Consider the following 26,580-nt stretch of genomic DNA (forward strand, 5'->3'; position numbering starts at 1 on the left):
ATGGTATATGATATCTTTATATTCCTTAGGGAGGAATACATAAACCAGTACTGTATAAGAAATAAAAAGATAGAAAGGGAATCAAGGGCAGACAAATGGGTTTCAAGACAATATCTGATTCTGGCATGAATATAGCAATTCCTTTTGTTTCAAGTCAGGAATCCGGTTTGTCTAAAAAGATAATTTTCACCAATTGACCTAAACCGGGTTTAAATACCAGTTTAGTTGAATGACTAAAGTGTCAGGTTTTGAGTGCTTATAGCTTATGACTGTCAATTTACCAATACAAGGTAAACCAATGTGACCTTCATCTGAATGAAATTAAGGGTATCAACTAGAGGCTTTTATTGGTTTAATTATATGATTGTAGATAAGCTGGTGAAATTTGTGTAGACTAGACCCTTTCTGGTTTGGATCTGTGCAGGACTAGCAACGGGTGCTAAGGAAAAAAAGTATAGTCGTTAATTTCCAGTTCAATTTTAAACTATCCAAAAGGCAGTGCTTGTACTTGATTGTGTTGGTGTTTATGTGGTATCAGGAGTGACTACTCAGGCTGTGGCTGGATGAGAGACAGTGGCAATACAAGTTAAGGAGTTTCTACCTACCTGTCCACTCTGTGTCCTGCCAACACAACCATTTCTCTGGTTGCTGTGTTGCAGGCTATGAAGATAATTAAAACTTTTAAAAGAAGTGCCTTTCTAAAATGGTTTTGCAAAATGGGAAATTCTTCATTTCCATAGCAGCCTCCAGCTTTACAGGTAATCAATATCAGTAAGTAATCCTAACTTTGGTCATTTTTAAACCCTAAGTTTTTTTAATGTTCTGCCTATCTATGCCTCTTTCCAGTAGTCCAGTTCTTATCTCCTCTGGGCCAAAAGGCCATCCAGCTCTGGGATCAATTAGGGTCTTCCCTGAATCACATCCGTGTATCTCCAGAATAGCACAGGAAGGTCCATGGGATGTACTCTAAAGGGGGGAGTCTTCTAGCCCCTGGTTAACCCACTTCCTCTTCAGCATATGAGTGGATGCTGCCATTGCAAAGTGGCTCCCTTTTGAACTATCTGTTTACATTTTAAACTGCTTTCTGGAGTATTCCCCTGGGTGTTGTAGGAAAAACTTTAATCTCATGGCTGTGCTGAGAGGCATGAAGGAGGTCCTGTGGTAGTTCCTTCTGACGGAGAAATAGATGCTGCCTCACAAAATAAGTTTGAATTTTACTCCCAGTCTCCAGGCAGTTTCTTCGTAGCTTAGCCAACAGGCACGGACAAGACGTTAAAAAACAACTTAAAGCAAGCAAACAAATAAATATAAAAATAACTTAGTAGGAACTGGATTTCTGTTGCTGGCAACAAACTTTTCAGAATCTTGATTTTAAATCTGCCTAATGATTTCAGACACTAATTTTTTATTTCCAGCTTGAAATACATTCACGAAGCGATTTAAAGACTTCTCAATGAAAATTTACTGGGATGCCCAGGTTGCCGTGGCTTTCGATCAATAACCATTCCTTTAATAACATAGTAACCTGCTGACAAGAAACATAGTGGAAATGTCTTTCTCTAAATCAGTCAAAGGGGATAAGCCCAGAGAAGGAATGGAAGCTCAATTCCCCAGATCAATAGCTACTGTAGCGCATCTGTCACCTCCGCTGTGTGTTAGGAAGTGTGGTTGAAACGGAAATAGTTATTGATATATTTATTGATATATTTTCAAATTTCAAATGTTCAGTTACTTGAAGATACTTAACAAGAGTTTTTAGAGCACCTGATTAGCGGTCCTGGCTTTAATGATGCACTTTGAAAGTCACAATAGATCTTGGATTCCCTCCCCCCGTGTATATCCATGGACTGATTTCTCCAAAGGAACTGAACTGACTTGCATGAGACAGCACAGGAAAGTCACAAGTGTGGTAGTTTCTAGAGCTGCAAGCAAGTGCCCTGAGCACCAGTTTACCCTTCCTCTCTTCTGAGGGAAGAGCCCCGTCTGTATGAAGCAGCTGAGCGCAGGCAGTGTTGTGCCGACTCTGAAATACGACAAGGCAGGGGCAGTGACCAGGGCAGAGGACAAAAGAATCTTTCCTTATTGAAGTTACTGTGGTTTACCTAACCGGGCTGGATTCTTTTAATCATATCTGTGATTTGTGCTGCTCTTGCATGTCACTGTACACCCCTCTTACAGCTTTTGAGTGGTAGAATACTTAAACCAATTAAAAGCCATTGTGGGGGGAAAAACGAAAATAAAAAGTAAAATTGGAAGGTCTGGAAAACTAGGTCTTTTCTGTAGAGTAAGAATACACTTCTCATCTAAAGTAAACGGATACCATTCACTGTCCTTCATGGAGCGACATGATTAACATGAACTGAGGATGTCTCTGATATTCGCTGCCTCTCCCCTCTCACTGGGAGTGTTTGGAAGAGGAAGTTCACTAGGAAAGGTAGGAGGACAACGACAGAGTATATTGGTTACTTAAAGGTGACCTGCAAATCAATTTGACATTATTTGACGATACATGCTTAGTGTCCCCAGTAATAACCATGCTTTCAGCACATTATTATCCAGCCTTGCCTGGATCACTGCCCTCTATTCATAGATTGATGTCACATCAACTCTGCTGGACCATGAGGCAAGCTAATAGGTAAGTGTCTTTCATTGAACTGCATAGTTTGGTAAAGCATTCACTTTAAACTGCGTTAAATATTTCTAAAAAGCTTTTTGGACAGAACTGTACTTCATGGGAAAGAAACTCAGACTTTTTTTTTTTTTCCCCCTCTCCAGTCTTGAAAAAGCTAAATACATGCCCTCCATGTTTATGGCCTGATTGACAAGGAGGAGATTAGTAGGAACCTTAATACAGTCATACAAGTGGCAGCCAGGAAGTTACCTTCTTTGGGGCTTGCCTGGTATTGGGTTGCCTTAGAAAGGAAAGGGGAGAGAGCTTTGTGGAAGGAGGGTAAAGCTTTTCAGCACATTGGGATCAAAATAAACTATTCAGAATGAGCCTGAGAATCTGCTGGGCCAGATTCATATGAAAATACATTTCGAGGGAAGAGGAATTATGCAGAGGAAAGCAATAAGATGATCTCAGAAATAGGATTTTAAAGTAAAGAGGGAGGTAACTAGGCTAACTCCCTGAGGTGAGAAAACTCAGAGTCATGCCATCAGTCTTTGCATATGCAGACAGATGCAAATAAACTCTTCTCCATGACAACATGCAAGACTTGTCTATAGGTCTGGCAAGTCTTTCCAATGATAGAAATGGCAAAGCAGTGAAGTAGATTAGTTGGGGAAACTGTGGGACATCCATGGTACAATAGCCTCAAGAATAGCTTGGGAACACATCTGTCAGGAATGCCAGGAGGTATATTTGATACAGCCTTTGATTAGAGGGCTCTACTGGATCATTTCTCAGTGTCTTATCCACTACTTTTTTTGTGTGTGACTGTGAAGGCTAAAGGAAGGTCAGAGTGGAGGGGGTGTGGAAGAGATTTGGGAAGAAGTGCATCAGAGACAAAAGATAGCATTTTAATTGAAAATACCGATTTAGATGAAGGTTCCATGGAGAACAGAGAAAGGATAGGTTCACAAATGTATCTGCAGTGACTGTAAAATGTCTATACCTAACTGTAAAAACAGTCAATTCAAAGTGCAGATAAACCTATTCACATGCAAACATAATTGACTGTATATACGATGAAGTACATAATATGTTAAATGATACTAGGCTATACAAACTTAACCTTGAGAGAAATAAGAATTCTGAGATGTGACTCAAATGATTTTTTTCTTAAATATGTAAGAGTCTTCATGTTTCTCTTTGCTGTTGCAAGATGATGGTGGTGTATCATTCTAGAAATATCTGGAACAGTATATCTAGCAAGCATAAAGTTTTTTAAAGACGGAGTTCAAAAATTTTACTTACAATTTTGCTGTAATTTTTCCATAAGTAAAAATAGTGGTCTTCTGGTTACATCATATAGCTGTCATAGAAATGAAATTCAACATTGAAGTGTGACTGAATGTGAGTCCAAACCTATTCCTGGTTCTCCGTTTCAATCTCAAATTCACACTCCACAAACTGCAATCAGGTGCAATACAGAATCAATTTGATTATAAAATAGCAGTACTTGGAAGTCTAAAACAAATGATTACTTAGCTTTCCAACTTCCCGTCTCAGGGATAGGTCCATTAAATCATTACAACTGAAAATATTTGACATAACGAAATACTAAATTAGGTAACCCATGAGCTACTTAGGGATAGACCTGTGTAAACAAGGAAATGGAGAAATTCTGCTTAAGATTTCTGAGACAACCTAGTACAGGAATCCATATAGCCTTATTATTAATCCTTATCATATATCTGCTTAGGTATTATTAGAGAAAGTGAACTGTATTGGAATTTGCTGTGCCTCAAGCAAAGATTACTTCCACCTTCTTTGAAGGTGAATTGTCTATCTCTCTAATCCATCAGAACAGGATGCTCTGTGCATCTGAATTATGAGCAAATGCACTGTCAAAATTGAGGTCTTTATTTGCAAAAGTAATATTTTAAGTCCTAATGCTGGTAAGAACTATAATTTCATACTTATATCAGAGTTTTACATCTACACACACTCCCAGAAGAAATAATAGTCACACTTTAAAAAAATATACACTAGTCCAATAAACACTGATGAGGTGGGCATAGGCAATAGGATCAGCCCTTTATGGAGAAGCAATACATTATTCAGTATAGAAAAATGTTAATATTAATTTGGGTTTTTCAATTTCGTTGTAAAGTTATATTCAAACCCTCTGTATGGGTATTGAGGTCGAGAAATGCCCATTATATGCCCTTAAATAGCAATTTGTTACATTTACATGTGCAGGGAATGATGCTTTTGTACAAATTCTGAGTTCCATACATAAAATATGAAACTATTACGAAGATATAGTGGCCAGCTTTACGGAGTTGAATTGCCTTATAATTTTGAAATACAACAAAATGACCCAGGGCATGCTATAAAAATCTTAATTTAGGAAAATGTGTATGTGAAAGTGATTTGATAGCAAATGGTAATTATTTTGTTCTGTATTGCTATAGTGAAATTGGTAGGAGATGGATTTTGTATTTATTCTTAGTACAAAATGTTTAAAAAAAAAAAATCTGTTGTCAGCTGAAACCTTGTCTGCAGAGTCCCAGCCTAAAGCAAGATTTTTACAGTCAAGTTTTAAATCCCTTGATGTATCTGTGTTTGTAATGGAAATGCTAACATAACCTTAGCTGTTACAGGGCAAACAATATTGCAATAATAAATAATGAACAAAGTGGTTTAATAATTTGAAGCAAATCATGCCATGGACCTGGCAAGACTTTATGACTAAATTATATGGGCAGGAACCTATCAACAGACATGCTGCATAAATACCATAAATAGATGGACTAAGGATGTGTGTTCATGAAGCTGAAACTACAGTTTTCATGATCCAGGGGATAAAATGCTGTAGGAGACTGTAAGAAATTGGGTGGAAGCCTTAGGCAAATCAAAAGCCAGAACAAATGATCAATGTGTCAGTTTTTAATCAATGGCTATTATCTCTAGTGCTAATGGTCTGTACGGTTCCTCACTAAATCTGCTGGGCTTCTGAATATGGATGTTTTGGTTAATGATCCATTATGTGGCCTGTTGGTAAAACTTCTTTCCTTCTAATTGCAAATCGTTATATATATATTTTTTTCCCTTTTTTTCTTTTCAGTACCATGCATAACCTGACTGAATATTTTCTTCTTTATAGCTTAAGGAACAATAGGAATTTCCCTGGCACGGTTTGGGTCTGGTTCAGTCAGGCTAGTGCCTTCTTTCTGACAGTCGCTTGTACTCACTGTGTGCTTCTAAAATGATGCAACGACTTGCAAAGTAGGAAACGGCTGATTAATTTACTCTTTCCTGATCTCTGATACCAAGAACGAGTTTCTGGAGTTAGAGCTTGAAGGGCATCTGTTTTCCTTCAAAAGGTGAAGTGCTTCATCTTCAGTAAACTCTTGTCTTTGGCTTAGATCAACAACATAGGATGAGGGCAATGACCACAGGCATGCCCAGAGTTACGTGGTTTTTAGAGCTGTGAAGAAGGGTGTCTATGGTTAGGAGTTAAGGAGCAGGCAGGATGCGGGAAATAGCCCGAGCTCGGTGCACTGCCGGTACAGCTGCTTCTACCCAAAGCAGGGGAGGGGAGCAAAAGTATCTTGAACCTGTTGCACCAGCCCCATCTTAGTCAGGAAGGGTCTCTGCTTAGGCAGTTTTCTCTAAGGGATTGTTAAATGGGCAGAAAAAAGACTCTTTAGGTGGTAGTTCAGTACTTGGGAGACTTTATATAAATAAAAGTCCTGTCTACTTACTACAGTGGTTGTATAGTGGGGGCCACAAGTGGTGATAAGGCTGAGATTTTGGAAAGATTGTACTTCTTTTGGGTTTCTCTGAGCAAACACAGTATTTCAGAAGGTGGAGGTTTAAGCGGTCAAAAACTGTGTTTATTTTAGCCTGTGTAGGACTTGGTTTTAAGGGCCTGCATCGCAGCTGGCATTCAAAAATGCCCTGGTAGCGCACAGCAGCTCCTTCCAAATTCCTAGCATGATTTTCTTCTACTTGCAACATACGAACACAAGCAAGTCATTATGCTAGTGTTAATGCATTCGTTTTGTAGCTGTCTGACACTTCTGCAGACCATACCGATGGCTATAGGATTGTAAGGCTGCTGTGCAGTCAGAAACGAGGACGGCAAGAGAATGATCCAGTGTAGTCTGTACAGCCAGGGGTAAGGCTATGGGATTAGACTACCTGAAGTCAATTTGTGAAACACCCTTCATCTAGTAGTCTTACATCTAGAGAGGTCATGAAATTTGTGTCTCAATCCATGGATTTCTCTATTGCTTCAATAACATCTTTCTCGGATTGTAGCCCCTCAGGTAACAAGGCTCCGTTTTAGTTCAGACACTGAGATAGGAAACTCTGGTTGGTGATCATCTCAGTACATGTAGTTTTCTGGCCAGATTAGTTTTTACAGATCCTAGTTTACTCATCTGTGACAAAAAGAGGCTGTATTGCCTTAATGCATAAAAATAATAATTATTATTATTATTACTAATCTGTCTCCATGCTTTAGATGTTCTTTGAGAGATTGCCCTTTGTCTGTTTTCAAGGCAGCCAAATTAGGGCACTCTGATTTGGTACCATTTAATATTCCCCTCTTAACTCATCTACTTACAGAAAAGCATGGCAGATGTTCTTTAAACTCTAGGGAAGGCTCTGTGAGCCTTTACCAGGAAATTTGCACTCACGCCCTGTCACACAGCAGGAGAAGGGGTCTTTTTGCTGGAGCTCTCCTAAAGACAGCATACACCATGCTAAGGGTTCTTGGTATAAGAAAATAAACTTTCTCACAATTTCAGGTCTTCATTTGGGGGGGGGGGGGAAGGGGGAGTATAACCATGGGAATGCTGAAATTTATGTATATTCTCCAAACGTGTTACTTGCATTTAGGCAAGGTAAAGGCAGAAACTTATCCTCTAATAAGATTCTGTATTCTGCACTGTATATTAACACTGTGGATTCAACTAAATTTTTCTGTCATTGTAGTTTAACTAGCTTTAGTGATTTAGGATCCTATTAAATCAGAAGACAGTTTTTCTCCCATCTCAGGTCACAGCATTTTAAATCTATTAAGGCACATCTGTTATATATTACAAGGAACGCAAGGATAGCCCCACTTGGAAAACAATTTCAATAATGGGCGTTGGTTTTACAATTCACTGTCAGATTTGAAGACATACACTGTTTAGGCCACACTGAAGGAGTGCCTTGTATCTTTGTAGTTCTTTGTTACTAACTAGTTGCTGTTACTGGTACTCATCATTGCTTTGTACTCCAGTGTTTGACACATCATCTTCTTGTTTCTCTTTTGTGAAGTTCTTGTGTGGTCTAGAGCATGATTAACTTTGTTCTGTGCTCAAAATTACTTGGAATATTACCATAGGTTCTGTATTGTTACTAGAGATATCTCATCCTGTGCTTTTCAGTGATTAATTCAGCTGCAGTGACTTTACCAAGGTCTTTTGCAGGAATTGGCAGTCAGGTTGCAATTCCTCCACCTCTAAACCTTTCAGAAGCTGCTCTCCCCCAAACTATTTTCAGTAAATGAGGTTGTATTATACCGTATATAGAAAGTGTGCCGCAGTTAACATTTTTCAGAGTGGGAAGGAGGATGATAAGGTTGTTCTAGGAGAGAAACAAAATGGAAAACAAATGCAGAGTTATTAAATTGTCCTATTTTTTTTTCAAATATGACATTCATGCTTCAAGGCTTCTCTAAGAGAGGATTTGAATAGATAAAGCCCCCCAATCCAAGCTTGCACCTACAGATACTTGGTATTACAAGCACTTGATGCCAAGGATTCTGGAAAATCCTTCTTGTGTTTTTTTTCTAATATAGGGCAGATGCTTACACTCCCTTGTAAAGTTCAGTTCCTTGTACCACAGACACTAGCTACATCTCTAGCATGAATTAATGAAAATTAATGTTGACCATTTTATCAGATGTGCTATGAAGACATCGTATAAATTATTTTAATTTTGATTGTTTTTTTAAACTTATTTTCTGTCTCTGAATAATAAAAACTCTACTCCCACCTCCTTATTTAAAAAAAAAGGGGGAAGAGAAAAATAAAAAATATTCTGTTGTAGTGGCAGAAATCTGCCTGATAGCTGAATTTGACACTTTGAAATGCTGTAATTTTGACAGAAGAACAAAGGCATTGGAAATGAGGTGTTATTTCCCTGTTCAGACACAGCTTTAAGTAAAGCTTGGGAAGGGGAAGGTTGTTTGTGTGACATACCTCACAGAAACAAGTGATAAGAACTATATTAATACCAAGATGTTCGACTCCCATACTGTAACAGCGTGCCTGTGCAACATATTTCCATTTAAAGTGGCAGGATCTGTTTATGTGCTGCATAAAACACAGTGATAACTCTTGCAAACTTTCAGAATAGCTTATCTGTACATTTGGCAGCATTTGTAAACATCTGAGGATGACAGATGTGGATGAGGTGCACAGGGTGTTAGGTATGAGGTTGTAGGTGGGGAAAAAGTATGAGTGAGGAAGAGCTGGTTGCATTTGGAGGGGTGGTTGTCTCTCTGAAAGCCTGGCATGATGTTGTTCACGTTCCCAGGAAGGAGAAACTCTGTTACATGCTCCATCTGCTTCTCTTCCAACTCTGGCTTTGCCAAGCTCCAAAAGCTCGGCCGAAGGCAGGCACCGTACAGCATGACAGTCCGTAACTCTGACAATCCGTAACTGCTCTGGTTTTTACCTGTCTGCCCCATTGCCATCTCTGTTCTTACCACACTCAGCAGTTTCCAATAGTATTTAATTTGGATCCACACCTGTGAGGTCTGACCTGTTTGATATCAGCTGGTCCTCTGCTGCTGACTGTCTTTCTCCTGCTTTTACAGCTCTTCCCTTCTCACCTCTTGCAGTTCACAGAAATCATCGGGGTTTATGTTGTGCATTTTTCCATTTTGCTTTGTCTTGAGGAAAAACGTTCTGTAGGAAGGAAAGTGTCCTGAAAGGCTGGAGTAGCAGAGGTTGGAAGGTAGGTGGTGGAATGAAGAAGGAGGGAAATGGGAAGGAAATATGAGAGTTCTTTTTGTCAATAATGCCTTAACATTTTTTTTTTTAATTCCTTGAACAGTATTCTGTGAAGAATAAATGCCAATTTCCAGAACTTGTTTATCTCAATAATACATTCATTTCAGAAATAACTTGGGGGGTAGCTGGAATAAATTGCAACCTGTTTGTCATGGGGGAGGAGGAAGACAGAGTTATGACTAGCCAAGCTTTTTTTTTTGTGTGTTTTGTGTGGTGTGGTGTCTTTTTTTGTTTTGTTTTTTTTGTTTTTTTTTAAGGGTAAGCACTGCAGTCTTTACTTTGTCAATCAAATGTAATTAGTACTTTCTGTGCATGGAGAGTTTTCACTGTCATGTAGATTGATTGGAAAAAGGCACGTTCTGTAAGGCCTCAGTTCTAATGAATTAAATAGTCTTGCCATTCAAATTACTAAGAGCAGGCTTTGACGGATATTATATCTATATAGTTTCTGCAGTGTTTAGAAGGCTACTTTGACTTTCATGGGATTTAGATCTGACTCATAATGCCTGCTATCATAAACATAAGTGATCCCTTATAATAAAACATTTGGCAGTATTTACCATCAGAAATGCCTCTTCGCAGAATATGCTATTTTCTGCCTTCTGCAGGCTATCACTCTAAATTTGTATTTAATTGGCATCTATGCCCTATTGAAACTGGCGTTCCACCTTGTGTGTGGGCTAAGTGCCATGCTGACAGATGGACATCAGTGCTGGTATGCTAGAGAGCCAGTTTTTGCATTGCATATAAGTCTGAGCGGCTACATTTTCCTTTGCAGACAGTGAATTTGAAAATCTTAAAAGGGCTTTCATGTTTAAGGTGAAAAGGATGCACCAGTGCTTTCCAACTCCATGGTTGAAGAGCAGGAAAAAATATTGTGGTAGTATGAAACAGATGTTGAGCTCTGGTTAGCCAGGGCTGCTGTTCAGAGGGAGGATTATCTTCATCTCCACCCTCGATTAGCTCTCCACAGGGCACGCTCTGACTTCTTAGTGACATTATTTCTGTGGCTAAGCCAAGTTTCTTGTGGAATACCTCTGCTGAATACAGAAATCTGATCTGTCCTGCGTCCTGTATAAGAGTCTGTCTATTACTTCTGCTCAACAGAAGGTTTATAAAGACAGCTTTGGCGAAAGAGCGTCATTCAAATGGCTATTTAACTCCTCAGTGAAGAAGCTAAGATGTTAAGAAAAAGAAATCAGTAAATATGCTGCCTTTATTATTCTGTAGCATTTAATACACGTTTCAATACTTCCTGTTCAGCGTTTCTTTTCCTTTCTCCAGGCAATTAGCTGCTAAGATATAAACATAATAAAAGCTAAACTGTACAAGAGAGGGGTTTTCATCCTTTTGCTAATGCAAGTACAGACTTTAAATCTCAACCTGAATACTCTTTACAGATTGACAAGGGGTGCATTATTCTAAGTCACTCCGCATTATGTGTGAAGAGTGCCCCAGCTGTGTCACTGCTGAGGTTAAAAGGTGTTAGTGCTTGCATCTTTTAAATGAGCATAGTAAATGAAAGTGAACAATTAAGTAAGAAATTTGGCTTGCTATCTCTGCATGCTGTGTTTTATTGTGGTGTTGCCAGCTTCTCTGAATGAAAATACAAGAGCAAATTAAACAGCTTTATGAACTCGCAGGAGGAGCAGTTGTTCTAGTGGCTTTCATACAAATGTCTAATTAATTCTTGAAGTAACCCAAATTGTTCTTTTGTGATCTGTGAATGGGAATTTGTGAGGAACCTGTGCAGATGAAACTAAGTGAAAGGAGAGCTGGGATTTAATGATTAGCTGGCAGTTTGCAGTTGCTGGGTCCAGAAAATTTTAGTTATCTTTCTCATTAATATTACATTACAAAGTTAATGAAACATTTGGATGAATATGTTATAAGTAATAAGGCATTAATGTTATCTTTCGAGCAGTCAGTTATGGTAATGGGCATCTGTCATTTTTTCATCAATGTTTATTTGAGTTATTTGGGAAAATCATAAAATAAAGGTATGTTGCAATTCAAAAGCCAAAATCTAACAAAAGTCTACATTTGGCTAGTAGCAGTGGACTTAAACTATTTTGATAACAGAAGGATAGTGTTACTTTAGGAGAAAAGTTCACAACTGTAGAACTTTTGCTTCCTTCCTCTAAATATTTTAGAAAGTCTCAGTTTAAAATTCTCAAAAGATGTATTCTTTTTGTTTCATGCCAAACCCCTATGAAATAAAGAATTCCTTTAAAAATGGATATAAAATATTCATTATTCATAGTCAAATACATACCACCTTCAAAGCATGTACTGAAATTACTGAATTATCAAAAATTATTTTTATGGAAAGAGTATTGCTATTCACTACATCAACGCTACCATCTTACTCCCCTGGAGAAAACTGAATTAATATCATGGCGTCAAAGCAACAGCACCTTCACAGCTAATATTAACCCAAACTCTCTTTTTCTGTAAGCAAATTTAATATGTATAGTGGCAAGCATTTGTGTGACAGAAGTGCTGTTCTGTTACATATTTGAGCAGTCAAAGTTAACTGCTTTAGGTAACAGTTGACAAGGTCACTCTCTACATTGTTTGGAACAAAACACTCCATGAATTATATGCGTACAGTTTCATTCCAGTTTCATACAGGTCTTTTTATAGAGGACAACGGAGTCAAACAATGGGCAAAATATAAATAGCAGAGGAAAGCTTGGCCAGGATGCATCAAAGTATCTTTTAATGCTCAGGCAGCTATAGATGTGAAATAATGCCTATACCTCTCCAGTAAGGACGTTGAAAGGAACTGTGCGTTTTCTTGGAGAAGGGAGCAGCTTGATTTCTTCATCCTCTGTTAAATATGTAATACCTTATGATTTCTCCTCTACTGTATTTTTATTTAAACTTGGGAATTCCTTTTTAACTAAGAATTCTGCCACTGTCTTCATTTGGATCAGGCTTTACTGATTAAGCATAACTTAGATATTTGAGTTTGTTTAATTAGCACTACTATTTTCTTTTAAAACTTCCGCATATGCTTATCCTTACAGTAACTTAGCTGAAGATCAAATTAAGCTCATCATAGCTTTAAATCAGTCTGACTTAACTTGCTGTTTTCATAGCGGAGATATGATTTAACTCCATGTTGTGTGATTTGATAGCTGAGAAACGTAGAACTGGGCTGCGTTTCCATAGATCTTCAAAGCTTTATCCAGCTGACCCATAAAATGGAAGCGGTTTCTTGTAAAATCAAATCTCCCCACTTTATTGAGGTTTAAAATAAGCCCCTCAACTCCTTAATTCTTGTCAAAAGCTGTAGCAAAGAATTGCTTTGCATTTTCAAGAAATGCACTCTGGAATAATGACATAAAATAATACCCAGCCATAATGAAAGTAAACAAGAAGTCTTTTGAAAAAAAGAAAAAGGTCTTGGGATCTTTAGGAGATAAAAACTCCTGCTTCTACTGCATGTGTTGCAGTGGAAAAGGTCCTGATCCAAGAGAAACCTCCAAATATTACCAGAATAAAATAAAATTCTTACTGGGTAAGCTAATATTATACTGTATTGTGATCTATAGTAGTAAGCATTAGTAAATTGATATGGACAGTGTTGCTTTCAGAAATTGTAGGAGATGGGCAGTATCTTAGTTTGATCAAAAGCATTGTACCCACAGGTGCGTGTTTTCCACTGTGATAGATTATCACTAGTCACTTGAATTCATACCTGATTCAACTCTGGATCTAATATGTTAAGCAAAGGTAACCTGTACTGCAGCTGTAATTGTAACTCAAAAATTGCTTATTCTCTGACCCTAAGGTATTTATAGTCAGTAAATTCACAAAATGTCATATGAAGATCAGGATTTCACGTGTGTATGTGTATGATGCATATTTCATTTAGTGAGAGGCTTAGAAACTTATGTAAAAGGGATGTAAGAGTTTAACTGGAAGGGGTTACACAAAGTCTGTAAATTATATTTTAATACAAGAGCAGACTTTGCTTTTATACCAAGCAACAACTGATGGATATTGTATGGCCACCTGCCTGTTGATATAGTGTTCCTCTGAAAAATCTGGAGGAGAAAGAACAAAGTCTGTGTTTCCTGACTCATGTAGATCTGCTGCTAAAAATATGTATGAATAAGCGTATTTTATAATGAGTGACTCCAAGAACTGAAGATGTTGACAGCATCAGGGACACTTGACGGATTATAATGATGCCTAATTTATTGTATCTGGCTGTATGGAAATCTCTTCAAGTTGTAGAAGTGAGTGTCAGAAATATAAAATAATGAAGAACACTACTTAGCCTACTTATATATGCTTATAAGGCATAAGCTATGCCATTGGGATATGCATTCACAACTCGTAGGGCAGCGAATAAGACTGGCATGTGTAAGTCTGAAAAGAGTCTGCCTCAACTCCCGTATAGATAAATAAATTTAATAGGCATATGCATATATGTCTATTTTATGTATACATATAATGTCTAATATATGTATATATTTATTTAATAGAGGTAATAGCTCCTTGTCAGATTGTCACTCTAGCAATACATTGAAGTTTCTGAAAGGCCAGAGCAGAGTCGTATGCTTTAATACAGTCAATATTAGTTCAGTCATCCTTTGCCAAGTACAACCATATGTGGTATAACTAATTCTGTGTAACCCCTTCAGCTTTCTGTCACAGTTGTTGCTAATGCACTGTATTATTTTCCTGGACCCGTGACTTGCCTCTGATCTCCCACAGGGCTGTAAGTGACAGCTCGGTAAAGACACTTAATGCCTTCCATAGCTGCATGTCAGCTGTAATGCACTGTTTTGCACCTTTATTCAGTAATGGTGGTGGTGCTCCATAGCAACGTCAGCTTCCCAGCTGTGCGGAGGTCTGTCGTGGGGAGGCCTACTGGGAGCTATTAGAGCCTATGGAAAATCTCCAGGAAAGATGCAAGGTGCAGCGTGCACAAAGCACGGGTGAGAAGCTGTGCTGCTGCATGTGCCTGAGCACCGTAATCACCGCTAAGCCCTCATGAATATGCTCAAGTGTTGCCAACCGGACGCCTTTTGACAAAATACTCTTTCCTATTGATTGGAAGCTGAGGACAAATATTAATTTATAATGTAATCAAAGGTATATCCCAGAGTCACTACTGTGCATGACAACTGTGAGATTTGAGGGAAAGATTTCCTTATGCAAATGAAAGAGTGATAATCTGCATACAAAGGGATTTTGGAGTGAATTTGGACTAACTGCTTCTGAAAATCCCTGTCAGAGGAGAGGAATCCTACCCCCTTCCACTGCCTTTGAAATCTGCCCTGTGTCCTGTACAAATATGATACTTCTCAAATGAACAAAAGGTAAAATTAGGTGGAAAAACTAAAATTGGAGTTCTACCTGATTACCCTGAAATCACAGGATCTATAGGAGTTCTAATTAAAGAAACTAACTTCTATGAACCAAGGCTTGAAATGCAATCAGGCTTGTTGTTCATTACTTGCTGTTCATGAAGCTAAATAAGGCTTATTCACAAATCTGTGCTTACCATTTCTGAAAATTTTTAAACCGGAACTTAAGTCTAATAGCATGCTTCATAGTAATTTAAGACTTCAGTGTAAGTTACTCAATTTAAGTATTAATGAAGAGAATAGCTTTTAGGGTTTTTTCTTTCCAGATTCAGGTTGGCCCTGATTATATGAACGCAAACTTTTCGTGAACAATGTTATGTGACACTTTATGATTACAGAACTCTGCAACCTGTTGCCTTCTGCTATCCATGTGATTTTTTTTTTTTTTAACCCCCCTCAAGTTTTGTTTTGTATTAGCCATACCTGATGTTTGAAATCATATAGAAAAACAAGAAAGTGAAAACCCTGCCATAGAAATACCAGGAGGTACATACACTGTAGAGCAGCCTATAGCCAGCCTTCCGGTGATTATCGGACTCTGCAGGTGAAGACTTGAAAGTGGCTTCTTAATTTCAAATTTGCATTTGTGGTTTTAATTTCTTTCACTTTCTGTACTTTTTTTTTTTCATTTCTTTATGCTGAACTTATTGAATACAGGGAAGTTTGTGGGGTTTTTTTCCTCTTCTCCAATTTTATGGTCATTTTATGTTGTCTCTCTCATCGCGGCTAAACTGCAACTCACAAGGGATACTGAGAGGAAACAGATTGAAGGCAAAATTACTTTTTTTTTTTTTTTTTAATCTCTAGAATATTTCATCTATCTGGAGGGCTATAGCTTGTGATAACAAACACAAACCAAATATTTTTTGGAAGAAGTTGCTTCCCATGGGAAAACCAAAAATAATGTAATCAATATCAGTGCTTGCTTTCTTTTTAGTCTGCAGCTGTGAGACAGAGTGGCGCAGGGACACCTGCTTTACTATCTCCATTTATAGATCTGAGGCAACATCAATGTAAAGTGCTCCAGCCTTCCCTTTACATTGAAAGCAGCAGGAGGGTGATTAACAAAAACTGACCATACTGTTCTTTAGATCCACCTGCTAAGGAAATAGACTTTAGATTTGTGTTAGAAGTGGATGAACAAAGCATTTGAAAAGATGTGTAAACGTTTCATGCTTCTCATACGAAGCTTCACAAAATGCCAGGAAAGGCATTGTAAATGGTCACCTCGAGCAGCACCCCAACCTGCCTGTGCGAGCATACAGATCCTCCTTGCACCATGCATACCAGCCTTCAGGCATCAGGAGCCAGTAACTAAAGGTTTTTCTGCCTATAAGGACCACCAAAATAACCAAACATGGTTTCGATGCAGGAAATCTGATATTTCTGTTGAAGTACTATGTTTATGAAATGCAAAGGAGTTGCATTGGCAAAGGATGCTGCAATGGCCAAAATGGATTAAAACATGGATTAAATAAATTCAGGAAAAGAAAAGTCTATACTGAAAATAAAAAGTAAAGATGCAGGCTTGACCTCAGACTTGGGAACCTCCTCAGCCAGGAGTTGCTAGGAGCTGGGCAGTCACACTGGAGAAGCAGCTCGGTGTACCTGCACTGTGCTTGTCCCTCATTGTCCTCATTCACTGATGTGCTCAGGGAGGGTACTAAGCTAGAGAAACCCCTGGTTTGACACATTCTAGGTGGCTTACATTTTTTATATATATTTTTTACTCTAGCTGTTTCTCCCTTCTTATTTTGCAATTATATAGCTGTTGATTGACTCTGTGAGCTAATACAATTTCAAGTACTACTGATAGTTTGTGTAGGCATTGAAACTATCCCTGTGAGCTTGTCATTTCAGTATCTGGTGGCTTTCACTACTGCTGTTTATTACCCACAGGATTTAAAGTTTTAATCTGAGGCAAAGTAGTTTGCTGAATAGAAATAGTTGTAGAGCACAAGGTTAAATGCTTTGCTGAACTGATATTCTACTGTCTATATATACACACAATTCTTCCTAGATTATTAGAGGAATAACTAACAGTTTTTAATATGTAACCCAATTTCAAAATTCCAGAGCAACAGTAAATTTGTAGGATAATACTCCCTGTTCGTGCTAAAGACCCTGAATAAGGGCTTATCCTCACTTGTTTTCATATATTCTGAATGTTCTCCATTGACTTTGTGTTGTCAAGGAAAAGTTTGCAGGATCAGGTCCTTAGTTCAGTGTTTGGCCTGAAGTGTTGAGTGACCTTCTGCACCAGTAGTTTCATTTTGCAAGGGCTGACATGAATTTTACTTATCTTGACATGTGCAGATTAAGGTGTTCTTTGCTTCATCACCCATGAGAAGTAGCATCCTGAGCAAAGGATATTGACTCAGCAATTTTAAGGGCATTGGTGGTCTTAGTATCAACATAAATTTTGCCACCATTTTGTTGTTAATTTAGGATGCCAGGGTAACTGAGGCAGTAACACGAGACAGAGAGAATCTTTTTGTTGTGAAACAGTTTAGCCACTTTGCGGGTTTCTTTGTCTGGATTTGGCTACTATTAAGAATACCTTATAGCCTGTTATTTCTTTGTAGACGAATATATAATAAAGAGAAAAGGTTCTTTATCAGACAATATTTATGTTATCTTTAACAAATACCCTAAACCAATCCAAAGTCTTGATGTTTGAGAACCAAGAGCTTGGAAACAAGCAGAATTTGTATGTAACACTGGTTTTATACTCATGTACTTTGTAGAGTGGTTATGTTTTTATTTGGGGGGAGGGGAGGTGTTAGGAGATTTTTTTTTTTTTACACTGCTGTTAAATCTTAGCTCTTTTGCCTACGCTGCTACATAACAGTTTCAATTATGGATAGGATTTTGATATGACCTTATCACTCAGCATACGGCAATACAGATGGAGAAGGAAGTCGCAGATGAGTGACAATGAGGAAAAGACTGGGAATGAGCAAAGCCTTCGATATACAGAGAAGGGAGGATAAAACAATCTGGTTTAACAGTTTTCTGATGGACTCCCTTGCAGGCTGCATATCAGAAATGGCTTTTGAGAAGTGTTGAGAAGAATGGTTTTATTTCCTTCCAGTTTTTAGTTATATGAGAATGTTAAACAAGTATCCATAGGGGGAAGGATTCTGCCATCCTAACTTAGTCATCTTCAGGTTAGACTTACACTATAAGCTCTAACAGCTTGACCAAATAGTCAGTGGGGAGCAACGACCATCTCCAGAAGGTGACTTCCTCCAAAAAAAGATATTTAAGGTGAGTTGTGTACCTGAAGGTACCTGTATTTCTTTATGGGTTGTAGACACTTACGTTAATGTTAATTAAAAGCCACTGTTACTTGTGCTCAAAGAAATGTGGAAGATGGGGTTTCAAGCTCTGTAGCCTTAACTGAAAATTTCATGCCTGTGGAATTATTTTTCCAAAATGCAGGCACGGATACGCATTTGAGTTGTTTTTGTTGCTGTTTGGTTTTTGTAGAGAGAAAACAGCGTTTTCAAGAGTGGGTAAATACAGCTGTGAACTTAAATGAATTAATGCTTTTAGGAAGAGGAATCTGCTTCAGCAAAAATACTTGTACAATAAGCATGATATTTTATTGAAATTAAAGTGTTTACTGAGGATATGCATAGATTGAATTTGAATGACAAGTTTATAATAGTTCAGCAATCTGAAAAGTTGTGGCTGAAGCTCACAGATTGGGACTGGGGTGTGGAAGATGCAAGAACTTGTACTTTATTTTCCCATATCCCACAAACATTTTTGAATGCTATTGGGGGCGAGAGGATAAATTTCATCAAAAAGTGGGGCTGATTTATTTTTAACAGATGTTGGAAGTCCAAGAGCTATATAGCAAAGTGAGATTGGTTTTATACTCTGATCAGCTTTGCTTACTAGCCAAGACACGAAAATGCATTCTCAACAATAAGTTAGCTACTTTGTATTATTTGTTACTGCCTCCCAAGTGCTATATCCAAACTGCTTCTTAACAGCTGCCAATATGTCCTACTTCCCTCCACCACATTCTGCGATATTTTCAGAGTACAGTATTCTGCAGCTTTGAGTGCATCCGAAATGTAGGTGCACTGTCAAATTAACTGCACATAGTAATCTCCAGTGGCATAATGCAAGGATTATCTATGGGTTTTTACTCCAGTTTGTTAGTAAGAATGCTTTTGATTTCAGACATCTCTTTAAGACGTCAGCTTCAGCTTCCCAGTATGCAGCACTGTACTACTGCTGCAAAGCCATGTGCTGCCCAACCATTTGATGTTGAACATTTTGTAGAATAAATGGGTACTGGTTGTACCTATTGCAGAAGATGGCTGTTTCTCTTACTATGTTAATTCTATTCTTCATTAGCAGTTCCCATTTATTTTTCTTACTCTGTGTTCTTTTCCTTGTTACTCTCTTCTTTCCATACTGCTGTATTCCATGTGTGAGATCTCTCTCCATATGAGATAGTCATCTCGTTATTTACCCCAAATAAAAGGCAGTATCTGCAATACTCCTGGAAAATAAAAGTAAAAACTAAATACAGTTTATTTCCTGTTTGTCTTTTCCTTTTCCAAGGGAGTACAAACTCTATACCGGCCTGACCATATGAATAGGAATGCTGCAGGAAGGAGCCAAGGCTCCCATCACCTGTGCAAAGGATGGACCTCAGCTGAGAACTGGCCTTGCAGTGGATCTCACTGCCTCTGCTTTGATGTGTAGGGCAGGTCAAGCTTCTATCGCATGGTACAAGATTACTGAAGCAACCTATTAAAAGTGGTTTCATTGCAATACAAATAAATTTCTCCTTACTGCTTTAGATCATCTTCAATTTACCCTTAAGCTCTAACAATTTCTGCACTTTCCACTTTAATTTTCAGATTGTTTTATTTACTGAAATAAGACAAGGTAGTCTGAATGGTGCCAAGAAGAATAATTACCAAATTCTGAAAGAGAATCATGAATCATACAGAAAGGAGGAAAAAAGGGAAGAAAGAGCAGAACTTTATCTTTTTTTATTCTTAATGTCATCATGCTGACTCTTGAATACAGCAGCTAATAGATGTAGTTCACATTTGTTCATACAATATATAGAAAACTGGCAATGAATGTGAAATAAATAAAAGATTGATGGGAAATGTCACCTTAGATTCAATAGGTCAGATTCTCAGCTGGTGTAAAATGAAGCATTGTAGATTTCCACCTGTTTAAGGTCAGGCCTAATATAATTGCAAATGGCTATCCTATATTGGTATTTTGTACAGCCGTATAACTTTCTAGTATGCTTTTTATTCCATTCCAAATTCTTCCTCAAATGATGCATATCTAAAAATCTATTAAAGATCAGCAGTGGAACAATAGAAAAGCTCCACTGTAACATTATGGATTTAAATGAATTCTTCATATCAAGTTATTAAAAAAAAAAAAAAAAGAGTCAAAAAGGTAATCCCTTCAGAGCTGTGATACTACCTTAACTCCATTCATTCAGGGGAAGTTTGCACAGCACCTTTGTATTGTAGTTCTAGCTAGAAGGCTGCAGGCATGCCATGTGATCCATAGGTTTTTTAGGATGGTTCCTCCCATGCTCATTTTAAACAAATCTATGGGCCAAGCTGTTAATGTTGTAGAAATCAAAATTCCTTTTTTTTTTTTCCCCCCTGTGTGACACTAAGAATTGGAAACTTGTGGATTTTCTACATGCAGGTGTGCACGAATCACAAAATACAGAAAGCAGGTGATTGGCCACATTTGTCTCCAGGTGATTACATGTGGAAATAAGACTGCCCGTTATTTTGCTGAATAAACTAAAGGCTGTTGTTTAAATGATCTTTAATGCCCTTCTAAATCCTTACTTTAGTAGTCTTCTGCTATGAGTAACAACTCTGACCTTCCTGACTTTTCTCATGGTATGAAGTGCTATCCAATATGCACAGAACCAACAGGAGTCTGTCCTTAAAGGAGCCCCAGTGAGAAGCTGTATTTCTCCCCACATCCTTTCTTTTCCTTCTGCAGTTTAAAGTGGTAACAAGCTCTTTTCTGAAGCATTGTTCCTCGTGCTGGTGTAGGACGTTCCCCAACTGGAATGCTGGAAGTCCTGTTGCGGCAGCATACCCCAAATTACTTGAAATTTTAAACCGAGTCTCTCTATAATACGTAGTGAACTTCCATTGAAAATAATTGTTTAAAATTAGTTTAGTAGTCTTACCACATACAGGTTGCTATTAAGTTTACAGAAATTAGTTCTGTGAGTTGTATCTAGTGATGTAGTACTCAATACTAAACTCTTTTACTTTAGGGTGTGTTTTGTTATTGTTGCATTTTATGCCCTCTGAAGCTAAAACCTCTCTCGTATTTCATTGCTTTTGAAATGGAATGATAAAATTTTAATCTAAATTTTATATCAGAAATCTCAGCCATAGCTCCAGGGGCTTGAAGCGCATGCAGGAGGAATCTTCACAAGGGCCCTTTCACAGAAACATTCTTAAGAAAGTATTTATCTGGGTGCTAAATTGTTAGGATTTCCTTGCTTTGTTTTTTTGTTTTGTTTTATAAAGGTGACACTATTTGCATTCCTGTTAGTGAAGTCTTTGTGTTGCACAGATCAGTCTGAGACTTTCATTCAAAAGCCAACAGTAGATCTTCCTTTGTGTAATCTGTCTGTAGCAGGGCAGCTAAACGCATATCCGAGTCTAAGAGGTTGTTCAATAATGTCAAATGAATCCCTGGAGCCCAGCTCTCTGTCATATTATTTTCTGCAAATGCTGACACAAATGAAGTGAAGCATTTATTTATATTCATATACCTATTATTATGGTAATAGAATTGCTATTGTAGTATCAATATGAGAATTTAAATATATGGGGTGTAACTTTATGGTCCTTTTCTATGATTACTTCACCATTTTTTCCCAAAATTCAAATGGAAACTTCGATGGAGTTAAGAAATAGTATAACTTGGTTTCCGTACAAGTAAGGAAGGTAACAGTTCGAGAGATTAAAATAGTTACACCTTAGGTGAGGGGCTATACTTAACTTCTTCCTGCATCTACATAAGTGAAATATATCCAGTAATATATGATAAGCTGTGTGACTACAAAGGATACCGTAGACTGCCGATGTGTTGTGAGGCAGAAAGAGAATACAAGTTTTCTTCGTTCCCCAGAGAAAAGTGAGTATCCATTGTGAGCTCCATTTATTGAAGTGCATTATTGCACTCATAAAATGCTTTTTGGTTATGGTTCAAACAGAGGAGAGAGTAGTTTAACCCCTAGCTTGCAGAAACATCCAAGCACTTAGAATTCCTATTTAAATTAAACATTAAAACATAAAAGGTAGCACCTTCACTTGTAAGGGAAGCCAGATTTAATTTTAATTGCCTAGTTGACTGAAAAACATGACTGGTTTGTGTGTCTCAGCTCAGACCCTTTGCTGAATCATGTATGTGTGTATTTATATATGCAGTTTTCATTGTTATATGTTGGTTGTGAACTTCTTTTTAGTCATCTTTAAAAAAAATCTGATCATAAAAATAAGGCCACTAACTGGTTCTTTCTTTCAGTTGTTGCTTTTGTCAAAAATTTTGAGGGAAAATATTGTATGTTTTAGAACTTTTAATTTACTATTGTGCTGCTACTCTACTGCTAACTGGTGCCTCCCATTTCGTCTTGCATAGCCGTGGAATTAGGTACGCCAAGTCTTTTAAGTATAGCAAAGTGCTGTGAATTTTCTTTACCTTTTCAACTTTCCACTTCCCCATTTGTCCATTATGTTTAGAAGGATGGCACGAACACATAGTTGTGATTTGGGGCTGTTAAATACGCGATATGCTTTTTATCCTTTCTTAATGATAGTTTGTTTTTATGTTTCTTGCTCCTAGATGTTTGGCTGTCATCCACCCTTCATTGCATTGAGGATTAAGTGGTTGTTACCTATTCCCCTTTTATGTTGTTTCTAGTTTTCTGCATCTCTAGTGTATAAATATGTACTCACTTTGACAGTTTGCTGTCTTTTGATGGTGGTTGTTTTGTTGGTTTTTTGTTGCCTTTTTTTTTCCACTCTCTAGTATATCCTTCTGTAATTTTTTTTTTATAGTTCTATAATATCCATTGCCTCAGGGTATGTTCAGTAAAATCCTGCAGGAGTTTGTTGGGTCTCTAAGAAGTATCAATTTGTTAATAATGTTACAGGACTGGGAAAGCAAGAAAAAAATGGGATATTTGTAGTAGGAGGAGTTCATTCACTGTGGCATTTTGGCAGATAGGTTGATATATAGTTTCTTTGAACTCGGTGCTTTTCTGTCAGGATGAACTCTCTGCTTTTTCTTGTTCAGTCTCAGCGCTATCAAACTCTAGGTGCATGCGGTGCAAGTGTGTGTGTATATGTACGCTTATAAAAAATGTAGCATTATGCTTTACATTCTTGTCTTCGTTTTGACTTTTAGCCTTCAAATTATTTACAATCTGTATCTTAGCGAAGTGGTAGAATGTATATACTTTTTATTGCCTTTTACGTTTTCCATGTCGTAATTAAGCCTCTAGGTAGCCAGCAATTGTTCTGTCCCTGGTCATGGGTATCTGAAAGAGATGCACCAGTCAGAGCTACCTTGCTGGATAATCAAGAAAACACATGCTTTTGACTTAAAAAAAAAAAAAAAAGTAGATCTATTCGGTGGGAAGCGAAAGGCTCAGGGGTCTTGTTAATGAGAGAATGAAAGATCATGAGAGAGAGAATATTTCACTCCTAGGTCACCAGTTCAAATGCAGACTAGCTTAATAGTTAGTGTAAGTTGTTACCACCTGACAGCTGTTCCATAATCCATGAGAAATGGAAAATTCATCACAATCTAGTTTCTCTGGCATCTAGATCTCTAAATGTCGACATCCTACAGACAATCATAATTTGCACAGGGATATTAATCATTTGTTTTACCCTTACAGACATTGAAGTGGAATATTACAATATGGAATGTAAAGAACACTTGAACTTTCCCATTCTTAAAATACCGTGCTGTGGGACAAAGTTGAAGGATATTTGAAAGCCACTGTGAGAAAGGGAGAGGTACCACCTACCCCTGCCATTTGCTGTGCTGAGTTCCTTGCATAATTGATTGAGGATAACAAAGATGCTCAGCATCAGGCAACACAGACCCTTTCTTTTAATAAGCTTTACTGGAAGTTTTTAATGAGTAAATACAGAGTAATAATTCCAAACTGATTTTGAAAAACAGTTTAAAAATTAAAAATCTGAAAACCAAACAGCATTAATATGTTTCCTTTGAATTCATAACCCCGAGGTGATGGTATCTATTCCAAGCTGTAGCTTCTAAAATTCTTAGGTTACACTGTTGTGTGTACTAATGAAAGTTAAGCAAAACGCAACTTAGACAGGTGTAGTAATTATATAAGTACAGTGATCATAATAACAAATTACTGCATTTTACTTTGCAATGCCTAAAATAGTAAAATAAATGTGTGTCTATATTATATATATGTATCTGTTGACCACAGAAGAATAATTAGATTAGGTTTTATAGGCTTAGATTTTAATAAGCAGAAAATTTTTTAATACTTATTTGAAGGCAGCAGAATTCTTAGGACTTGGTTCTGGAAGATTTAAAAAAAAACGGGAAGATATGTCTGGGCTGTAAGTGAGAAAGCAGTAGTATGCTGCATAATTTTTTTTTCCATCCAACAAAGTACTGCATAAATATCAAAGTCAAATATTACCCCAAATGGGGAAAAGCAAACCAAGGAACTAACTACATGTGTGTCAGCAATGTTACAGTTCTGTTCCATTTTCTGATTTGGAAATATAATGTTAACATTTCTCCAGGCAGGATTATTTTTTAAAATACGAAGAGAAAAATAATGTCATCTGTTGTTCATGTTGTCTTTGTCATCTGTTTGCTTACTTGAAGGATTTGGGAACTTGGGTGTCTCTGTTCCATTCCTCAAACCACAGTAATCATAGGTACTAAGTGGGTTAAGATTTATTTTAAGGCTTAAGGCTTCAGATTTGTTTTGAATTAGTCTACTTTATCAGTCTCTTAGTGACCCAAGGCCACAAGCCTCATTATTGGCACTGCCAAGCATCTGTACATTGTTTTGACTTCAGCAGGCCTTGTAAGCATTCAGTGCTTGTCAGGTTCAGATTGGCACTCCAGGAGGAGTTTCGTTGTCATCCAATTCAGTTTGCTCTGTGGAGCATCTTGTAAAGGCTCATCAGGTTAATGCAAACCCAACCCAGCTGCTAGGAATAGACAAACATAATTTTGAGGAGTTTTTGGCTGTTATAAAACATAAATGATGCATAGTGCTGATATATTTGTAAGGGAAAAGAACATCTCGTGTCTCAAACGGTCGAGCACATCTGAGCAGCTGCTCTTTGTATGTAATTAGAAGCCAGATGTGGTAGAAAGCTGGCCATTTAACAGTAGCTAACAACAGCCATTAAAAACCTACTTCATTAAAATAAAAAAATGCAACAAATACATTAACAGAACATGGAAATTAGTGAGCATAAACCAGATTTGATTTAGCTACACTGCCTATCATTAACCACATGCATAAATTAGCAACAATATTTATATAAATGTAAACAGTTATAGTCCATTTTGGCATTTTGTGAACTACTGTAAAGAAATATTTGTTTCAAAGTAGTATGTTTTTCTGAATATAATAAGAATTTTAGACTCTCTCTGCTCCTCAGAGACCTTTTTCTCTGGATTTAAAACTTTTGTTCTTTAGTTAACTTTTTTTAGGGACACATGCTTGGAAGATTCTTCCTATTACTGTCTCTGGATCAAAAGACCAGAGGATTACTTTCCTTAAAAATATTTGCAACTTTCAAACTGAATATGTGCACCAGATGTTCAGTGGAGGGGCATATAAGAATTGGTTTCTTACAACTTGGTAGTGCCCCAAGGCTTAGTTGCAAACAGGACCCAAAATGAAAATAGCTGATGATCAGTAAGTAGGAGTCTCCTTTCCACGGGCATTTCTATCTGAAGATAAGAGGCAAAGCTGACAAACAAACCCCAGCATTAAAACTGCTTATGTGAAGTGGCTCTTTGTTTTTACTGTTGATTAAATTATCAAGATGCAAGCTCAGTTCTTTCTATGTGATCACAGAGTCTGTGAGATATAGCCAACTGATGGAATTACTGACATTGTTTAACTTCAAAACAGGACAAGGTACTGCATGTGCATAGAACTATATAATTTTATTCATTCTTTTTCCATTTTTATTGCCAGTGCAGCTTTTCTTTTTAGCTCAAACTTGTCAAAGAAAAAATAGCTAAAGAGTCAATTTCAACTCTACTTGCAAAGTGAAGCAGTTTACAGGTACATCAATTCATTTTCAGTAGCTACCAGTATGGGGGCCAGGGGGGTTGTTTCAGGTGTGCTATGTTCCAATTTGTTTTGCAGAAGAGAAAAATTTTTGGCATGGGTCTAATGGTTCAGTGTTTTCAGAATTCACATGTGATATACTGCAGACAAAAATGT

General features: G+C 37.5%; 1 protein-coding gene across 2 annotated transcripts in view; it reads left to right on the forward strand.

Annotated features, from left to right (window-relative positions):
- Positions 1-26,580, forward strand: part of ROBO1 (roundabout guidance receptor 1) — a 735,949-nt gene that overhangs the window by 39,323 nt on the left and 670,046 nt on the right. The window contains exon 1 of one of the 2 annotated variants that reach the window (XM_087757518.1): positions 9,499-9,628. The exons of the other annotated variant lie outside the window; for it this stretch is intronic. The gene's annotated coding sequence lies outside the window, so the exon portion shown is untranslated. Of the gene's footprint in view, positions 1-9,498; positions 9,629-26,580 lie in introns of those variants that run through there. 2 annotated transcript variants of the gene reach the window in all.

This window comes from Nipponia nippon, unplaced genomic scaffold (genome assembly GCF_047370975.1).
Source record: "Nipponia nippon isolate SJK-2023a ecotype South Korea unplaced genomic scaffold, ASM4737097v1 scaffold_2, whole genome shotgun sequence".
Lineage (NCBI taxonomy): Eukaryota > Metazoa > Chordata > Aves > Pelecaniformes > Threskiornithidae > Nipponia > Nipponia nippon.